The sequence below is a fragment of the Balaenoptera acutorostrata genome, chromosome 13, assembly GCF_949987535.1.
Source record: "Balaenoptera acutorostrata chromosome 13, mBalAcu1.1, whole genome shotgun sequence".
NCBI lineage: Eukaryota > Metazoa > Chordata > Mammalia > Artiodactyla > Balaenopteridae > Balaenoptera > Balaenoptera acutorostrata.
The window spans coordinates 10,006,040-10,015,616 of record NC_080076.1 but is presented as its reverse complement, the minus strand read 5'-3'; the positions used below and the strand labels follow the sequence as shown (position 1 = coordinate 10,015,616).

Here is a 9,577-nt window from a genome sequence, read left to right as displayed (position 1 = left end):
GCTATTTAAATATGAAATGTGTTTTAGCTGATAAAATATCAGTAAAACTAAAAATGAATGAATGCCGTGTAAAAGCCAGGTTAATTAGGAAATGATCCCTCGAGTACCTTCTGGAATATAATGGAATTAGTGATTTCAACACTTTATGTTGATGCAAAGCCAAGGAGCCATGAAGAGAGAGTTTTATTCTGATAATTAGAGAAAGCAGTGTTCCAAGGCACTGGGAAGTTATGAGGTCAGGCTCTCTTTTATGTTTGAATCAGCTCCAAAATGCCATTTACTAGTACTATGCAGCTCATTTTTGAAGATTTTGAAGATTTTACTATCATTCAGTACCTCATGAATCCTGAATTTTAGCATTTTATGGATATTTTTCTTTTTGTTCTAGAAACATTATCCTTACATCATCAAGCTGAGTCTGTATCCATAAAAGAACAATTATGAGAATTGAGTATTTTTAAGTATTTGAAAGTGCTTTGTAAATATTAATGCACTTTATCATGCTCACTTTTACCTGACAATTTAAGTAGGTATATGTATGTATATGTATACATAAAACATGTATTCCAAATATTCTATTAATATGTGGTTAAATATTGTAAATTACTCAATTTAAAAAAATGGGATAAATATATATATATATTCTATATAAATATATCACCATACAAATATTATTTGTAACTGACATATAAAGAGAGTGTCTATAAACCCTTCTTCCTTTCCTCTTTTCATTACAGTATTATTTACTCTTTCCCTATAGCCCCTCTTCCTTATTAATTTTACTAGTCTGTGTTCAACTTTTACTTACATATAACTAATATGTTATTCCAAACCTCATTATTTTTCTAAAGATCCCATCTTAATACTCAGCACTTCACTCACAGCAGGAAGTCTTGCTCCTATATCATTGGAAAACATGAAAGAGGCAAAGTTATTTATGGTACACCATGGGATATATTCATCTTATCCAGTAACTAAAAGTATTTCCAATGAATCTGTACATTTTTTAATACCCTCTGTAGTGTGATCCTATGGTCAAACTGTCTCAGAGCTTATTTTTTAAAAACACATTCTTTAAAAACTCAGGGAAAAAAATAGTCATAATTATAATCTGGATTGTTACACAGTTTACTAGAGTGAATGGAAACCTGAAATTGCACATGGTCACTAGGAAGACAATTCTTACTAAAAAAAAAAAAAAAAAAAGGAATGAGTGAGTCACCACCTGAGGTCATTACCCAAGCTTGATCAAAACCGTATTTCCTAAAACGTAAGAATCTTGGATGGTATTGGACATGAGTGATGTAATAATATCCAAATTATCAAAACCATGATAATTAAGATTTTTTTAAAACTTAAACAAAAGTATAAAAGTAACTTATTGTCACATGGATGACTTAAGTGAGGAAAAAAATAAGAAAGAAAACAAAAAGAAAGGGCTAATGTATCACTGTAGGAGAAACACTTAAGGGTTTAATCTCACACTATATAAAAAAGTAAGCTCAAAATGGATTAAAGGCTGAAATATAGGAACTGAAATTATAAAACTACCAGAAGAAAACATAGGGAAAAAATTTCTTGACGTTGGTCTGAGCAAGGAGTTTTTAGATATGACACAGAAAGCACAGACAACAAAGCAGAAATACATTAAACTAAAAAGTCTGCACAGCAAACAATCAACAGAGAGAAGGGTAACCTATAGAATGGGAGAAAATATTTGCAAATCATATATCTGATAAAGGGTTAATATCCAAAATATGTAAGAAACTCATACAACTGAAAAGCAAAAAAACTAGTAACACAATTTAAAAATGGGCAAAGGACCTAAATAGATAGTTCTCAAAAGAACACATACAAATGACCAAAAATGTAAAAAGGTACTCAACATCCCTTATCATCAGGAAAATGCAAATCAAAACCACACTGACGGGGGCTTCCCTGGTGGCGCAGTGGTTGAGAATCTGCCTGCTAATGCAGGAGACACGGGTTCGAGCCCTGGTCTGGGAGGATCCCACATGCCGCGGAGCGGCTGGGCCCGTGAGCCACGGCTGCTGAGCCTGCGCTTCTGGAGCCTGTGCCCCGCGACGGGAGGGGCCGCGATAGTGAAAGGCCCGCGCACCGCGATGAAGAGTGGCCCCCACTTGCCGCAACTGGAGAAAGCCCTCGCACGAACCAAAGACCCAGCACAGCCAAAAATAAAATAAATAAATAAATAAATAAATAAAAACCACACTGAGATATCATCTCACATCTGTTAAAATGGCTATTATCAAAAAGATAAAAAGTAAGTATTGGTGAGAATGTTGAAAAAGGGGAACCCTCCTACACTGTTGGTGGAAATGTAAATTGGTACAGCCATTATGGAAAACAGTAAGGAGGTTCCCCCCACCAAATTTAAAATAGAGCTACCATAACATTCAGCAATCCCACTTCTGGGTGTATATCCAAAGGCAATGAAATCAGTATCTCAAAGAGATACCTGCGCCCCCATGTTCATTACAGAATTATTTACAGTAGCCAACACATGGAAACAACGTGTCCATCAACAGACGAATGGATAAAGAAAATGCAGTATATAAATATACAGTGGAACATTACTCAGCCATAAAAAGAAACGAAATCCTGCCACTTGCAACAACGTGGATGAACCTGGAGTGCATTGTGCTAAGTGAAATAAGGCAGACGGACAAATATTGGATGATCTCAGGTATATGTGGAATCTAAAGTAGTCAAACTCATAAAAGTAGAGAGTAGAATGATGGTTGCCAGAGTCTGGAGCAAGAGGGAAATGGGGAGAAGGTGGTCAAAAGGTACAGATCTCTTTAGTTATCCAAGGTGAATACGCTCTGGAGATCTAATGTCCAGCAATGTGACTGGACATAATAACAATGCAATAATAACAGTACAAATCTAATTCAATTGATTTATATGGTTGCTAGGACACCTCCTGGTAAATTCCTCAGACTTTGTTCATTTTTGGAGCCAAGCCATATACAGCCAAACCTGTTGAAGTGGATGGAGCAATGGAAACTGGGCTGGTAAAAGGGTGTGACTTCCAGAGGCAGATAAAAGATCTGAGATTCCGTAGCGAGCAGTGGTTCAGCGTGTAGGCACGTTCATAAATCCATCCTCCAAAAGGATTCACGCCAAACTCTCTGACCTTTCAATTCCCAAGATGCCTTCTGTGTGGAGCGGATCAGGGAAGAAGGAGGTCATTTACCTGCCTATATGGTGAAAGAAAGGCAAGCGTAAGCAAGGAGAACAAAGGATGGCAAACATTTGTTCCCTGAGAGCAGAGACTGGGGCTGCTTTGCCCAACATTTTATTTCACATTTTCTCACACAGTTTTTGACACTTAGGTGATCCTCTATACACGTGAGATAAATGAACATTGATAATAGGAGTAGGACTTTGTGTAGCAATCCAGAGACCAGCAGGAAACTTTTTAGAGAACTTGTTAGCAGGAAACTTGGTAGAGAACTAATATTTAATATATTTAGAGAATCAAGATTTCAAATGTGTAAGGTTAAACAAAAATAATTCTTACCATTTTCCTTTTGAAAAACTAAGTGTATCTCAATGGTTTTATAACAGTCAATGACATAAATATGGTAGCCAATGTATCCATGATCCTTCATCTCTTTGTGTGTAGAAACAAGATCTTAACCATTAGACTCTAATGCCCTAACGCAGTGGCTCCCAATTATGAAATGCACAGACCCCAAACATGCCCACGGGTGTAAACTGGAGAAAATAGTTTCTGTATGACAAAATTGTAGTTGAAATACTTATCAAAACAATATAGACTTTGATGTCAATATGTCGATATATACATACACAAATATATAATTGTACAATATGTATTTCAAAACCTGGAGAAAAGTAACTCTCTGTATCAAATTGGGACTGTCACACCCTATTTTAAGCAAGGATGAACTGATATGAGGTATCTAAAAGCAGATTTCAGCGATATTTGTAAGGTAGCTGAAGTCAGGATTGGTGCAATTTATGCTACGTAGGCATAAAAGGCAACCCATTGCCTGCTTCTCTGGAATAATAATTCCCAAAATGGTTAGTTTGAGGGAATAAAACTTTTTAAACATACGCCTTCCAACCTCTGCAAATAATACTGCAGAAGCCTTCAGTCAAGATGCCTCCCTCCTTTTAAGTGAGTGTCACTGATATCTGTCACGTGGGCTCCCAACATCGCCTGAAAGTTTGTTTCACTCAGATTGGCTCAAATTTTAAGGGCAGTCACAACATGATCAAAATAAATGTCTATTTTTTTAATACAGCAACTATTCCCCAAATCTTATTTTACTCAGTACTTATGTACCTGTTTCTGTGTGTCTTTATCAATAAAGCAAATCTTCATCTTAAAACCAAGAATAACACCATGAAAGTCAAATCCTTTCACCTATCAAAATTGGTAGAAAATTTTCTGACAAAGTAATAATTGCCACCGGATGCTTCAACAGCTCTGCTGCAGTTATCATTATAGATTTGGTGACAGTGAATCTTTCTGACATGACATTATATAAATTAGGGTATAATGTGTTAAATTACTGCCCCAGCAGGAGATGCAGGTCTGAAAGAAGAAACACTCAGAATCTTGAGTATCAGATAATCAGAAAAGATAAATTATTAGAGGTCAGTTAGTCCATTATGTATTTATTTCCCTGATAAATGACATATAAAATAGATATTTTGCATTCTAATTCAAAGATTTTAAAATATAAATGTGAAATAAAATTGCAGTGAATGACTCACCCTTAGACTGACTATAATTATCTCTGATTTCTTAGCACATTTAGCTGACAACAAAAAAATCCAACAAAGAACTTTGGGGTCACTATTTCCTTTGGAAAAAGGAGATATATTTCATTTGCAATGTTGCTGATATTAAAAGCGGATATATTTTCTGACTTAAACACTGTTGGATTTACTGGCACTTTAAGAATAAGCAAGAAGAGCTTAAGAAGTTGTTTTCTGTAATTGGAGAAATGCTTCCTCTGGAATTCTTGGAACCAAGTTTCCCAAATTGTTTTGCATTTTTTGCATTTTGGCTTCTGACCAGATCAAAATATTTTGTATTTGTGAAGGCCCCGCTGAGACTGTACAAATCTGGTTGGAGTAATTGGGTATGTTGGACTGTATTGTACTGATTATTCAGAAAGAGATTACTTAAGTGACATGGACCATCTTCTCTAGTTTTTGTAATAGAAACTAATTTCTTATGTTAAGTACATGCTTCCTTTGTATATTAAGGAGCTTTAGAAACCTGCTCTTTTGGTTGGCTTGGGAATTTGAGAGTGAACTTCCTGGCAATAGAACACCATCAAGAATCCAGAATCCAAAGTTAGTGGAGAGATAACATATACCCAAAGGCAGACACCAACAGAATCTAGAAACGTTGCAGTAGATATTTCTACTCTAAGTGGTGATATATGCACTGTGTGTGTGTATGGCAAAATGTTGTTAGCCTACTGAATATCATATTACTATCTGTCTTGAATGTAGTTTGTCTCTGTCATAGAGCTGGGCAGAGAATTCCAGCTCTGATTCTTTTCGTTGGAGACTGGCACCAGTTCATATTTTCACAGTCAAGCACACTGACAGAGAAAGATCTTCCTGGGGCTTTCTGAAGCTAGAAGGCAAAATATTTCATGTGAACTCAATTGATATTTCTTAAAACAGCTGTTTTGGAAAAATGACACGGAGTCTGATAAAAGTATGTCAGCTTTTTTTAATGTCAGAAAAAATCCCTTTGAGACAAAGCAAGATCTGTTTTTCCATGGCTCATTGTAAAACCTGAAATGATGTTGGAAAAGGACTATTCTGAGTAAATAATGTCTTTAACTTTGAATTTGTAAATATTTTTACCGTTTGAAAGGGTAAGTTAAACGTCAATAAAACAGAAGACTTTATATCAGTGATGAAATTGCTTTAAAAATAATTTTAAAACTATTTGTTTTATTTTCAGTGTAAAAGCCTACAATTTACAAAGTGGTACTAGATTAATTTCTAGTTTAATATGATAACCACTTGTTTTTTAACCTTTGTGATCTATTTTTTAATTAATTTTTAAAGCAGTATTTGCAAAGAAGTTTTTATCAAATACATAGCACAACTGAGAGTTGTCATACTTTTTTCCATATAACTGATTTAGTCTATTCTTTGAATACATAAAAGTGATTAAAAATGTCACTTACACACAATAGGAAAATGTGTTCATTACCATGATAGAATATTGTCTGAAATCTACAGTGCTTAGTAGCTTTTCTTCTACACTATTCAGGTTTCTCCACCTTTGATACTGCTGTCTGCAAGGACTCTGCCCAATCTTCCGTAAAGGGCTAGCCCTACTGGAGATCTTCCACATCTGCCAGTAGGGGCTCTTATATCTTCATATTCTTTCTTCCCAAGGTTAAATTAATGGCCTATATCAAATCTCATGACCTAATGTCCACATGTATCATCCTTAAATGAATACAACTACTCAATATTTCCATAGCTATTGAGTTTTACTGAATCATACAAATCAGTTCCTCTATAAAAATAGACAGCAAATTCAGTTTAGCCTTTTATTCTCCCACACGACCTACTATGTTTTCTAACCAGCCTCTCTCCCATTCTCCATTTGCATAGATTTAAAACAAATGTACCCTTTTCAGATATTCTCCACCTCGCTGCAAATCACATCAACTGTGACCTCACTTTCCTGTAGCAATTCTCTAAATGAACATTCCTTGTCACCCACTGGTTTCCTTTCCCTTCCTGGTACAAAGGCTCCCATCCCTTTCCTTTTTATATTCTATGATAATTTGTCTTTGTTGTTTATCTACTTACAGTCCATTTTCTTTTAAACTTTCTTGAACCCAACATAAAAAAATAAGAACAAATTAAAACTCTCTTCCATCATTCATTCTCCTCTTCTTCTTTAGCTCTAGTGCCCACTTTTCTGCTGTAATTGTTAACAAACTTTTCTGTGCATACTCTTTCCCTTTTGCTACTTCTGTTTGCTCTGAAATGCCCTTAATATTAACCAGATGTCCAAGTAACAAGTAGGGTGCATAATCATAGCTATTTTAGAATTATGACACATGGATGTTCTCAGAGAAAACAGGGAGGAGTGATTGCTGACCTGGAGTAGCTGAGCAATTATTAATGTATTTGTTGCACTAATTTAGAAGTACCTCCTTGGCTGTGTAATAACTGCCAGTATAGTCTCACAATGTAAATTATAATCTTCTTGAAAATTGATACTATTTGTTAGATTTGTGTATTACTTTACTCAATAAATAGAAGTGCTTAGTCACTATTTTATGGGAAATGAGAGAAAGTGTACATATAAATGCAAGTGTAAATAGAGTCCCTAAGCACAGCACCTTACAGACTTCTGAGAAGCTCAGAAATATCACTATAAGTGCACATTGTTCTTTTCTAGGGTGATTTACCCCCAGCATATCTGGGTCATAGAACTTGTGCTGACAGAAGGCAGGATCATAATGAAAAAGCATTGTATTGCCTAAGGAATGTTAATGAGAATTATACATTTTAAAAGGCTTTTTAATGTACTAATAATTTTCTTCTTTCCAAATAGCTTTGGATTTTAGAAAAGTCAAGTATTATCACTACTGATCTACAGATGAAAGAACGGACACCTAAGAAAGTTAAATAACATTGTAGGTGATATCCAGTTGTGTGTTGTATTCAGTTATGAATTGGAACTTGGCTTTGGGCTTTGAATATTGCTTTCTTTCTACCTCATTAGTCACAGTGGCTCCCTGTCAGGTGGTTTACTTCTTCTAGTCAATATGCCAGCTTCAGAAGCTCCAGAAGAGAAGCTGACAGAATTTATGGCCCAGGCAAAGATGCATCTCTAAGGTGGCAACAGAGGATGGCAGTCAGCCTAGGGCTCTGGAAGGTGGAGAAGGATGAGCGGGCCTGAAAGAGAAGGAACATCACCAGCCTGCCCCCAGCCCAGCATCTGAGAAGCTGACCAAATGGACCAGCCTCACCTTCCATGAATAATAATGGTGTGAATACCTCAGATCCAGACCTATATTTCTCGGCCACCCAGGGGGCCAGGAAAATTCTGTCCCAGGAAAAGAACCCTCCTCCAAAACTGATTGTTGAAGCAGGGCTCATTCCCAGGCTGGTGGAGTTCCTGAAGACATCACCGCTGTTTGTAGCTAGAGGCAGCCTGGGCTCTGACCCATTTTGCTTCAGGGACTTGGGAGCAGACCCTAGCCAGCCACTGGGGAAGGGCGGGGGCATCCAGCCCCTGACTGAGCTCTTGCCTTCCTCTCGTAACTGTGTGTGAACAGGCAGGGGGGGCTCTTGTTAACAGAGCAGGTGATGGCCCACAGTTGAGACATCATCTGGAGCAGTGCCGTCCCACACCTGCTGGCCCTGGTGTCATCAACCAGACCAGTCTCAATGCTACGGAACATCACATGGATCTTGTCCAATCTGTGCTGAAACGGGAGTCCCTGCTCTCAGAAAAAGCAGTGAAGTAGATGTGGCCCGTCCTCTCCTACCTCCTGCACCTCCAGGACAGCGAGGTTCTCTCGGACACCCACTGAGCCCTGTCCTACCTCAGCGAGGGCTGCAGCAAGTGCATCAGCCTCGTGATGGACGCAGGGGTCCCGCCCAGTCTGGTCCAGCTCTGGTCCAGCTCAGAACTCAATGTCTTAACCCCCTCTCTCCACACTGTGGGGTCATCATCCCTGGAGCAGGCCACAGACCCAGGTGGCATTGACACAGGCATGCTGAGCGTGCCCCCTCCAGCATGGATAGACCCCATGTCCTCCATCCAGAGGAGGCAGCCGGGACGCTGCCAGCTCCTCCAGCAGCTGGTTGCTTGTGGCATGATGCCTCCCTTGGCGGCTCTGCTGCAAAGTGGAAAGTTGAATGGCCAGAAGGAGGCTCTCTGGATGACGGCTGACTTCACAGCCAGGGGCACTGTGCGCGGGCTGACCCCGCCTGCCCACGCTGGGGCCTTGGAGCCCCTGATGGATCTGCTCACCGTGTGAGACGTCCTGGACGCCATCTGTTACACTCTCCAGATAGCAGAGAAGCTTGCTTTCTTTCTTTCTTGTTTTCACGACAATTTTATTTATTTTATTTATTTTTTAAAATTTATTTATTTATTTTTGGCTGCATTGGGTCTTCGTTGCTGCACGCAGGCTTTCTCTAGTTGCGGCGAGTGGGGGCTACTCTTCGTTGTGGTGCGCAGGCTTCTCATTGCGGTGGCTTCTCTTGTTGCAGAGCACAGGCTCTGGGCACGCGGGCTTCAGTAGTTGTAGCACACGGGCTCAGTAGTTGTGGCGCACGGGCTTAGTTGCTCCGCGGCATGTGGGATCTTCCCAGACCAGGGCTCAAACCCGTGTCCCCTGCATTGGCAGGCGGATTCTTAACCATTATGCCACCAGGGAAGCCCAGCAGAAAGCTTTCTGAGAAGGAAACCTGTGTCTTTTCATAGAAGAACCCCAAAAGGTAACTTCTTTAAGAAACAGCACTCCTGTATCTTAGTATATCATGGGTGTAAAGCTTTTTAAACTGAATGTTAATA

At 38.8% G+C, this 9,577-nt stretch overlaps 1 pseudogene; it reads left to right on the top strand.

Annotated features, from left to right (window-relative positions):
- Nucleotides 1-7,817: 7,817 nt before the first annotated feature.
- On the top strand, nt 7,818-9,038 carry LOC103015707 (importin subunit alpha-8-like; annotated as a pseudogene).
- The last annotated feature ends 539 nt before the right edge of the window (nt 9,039-9,577 follow it).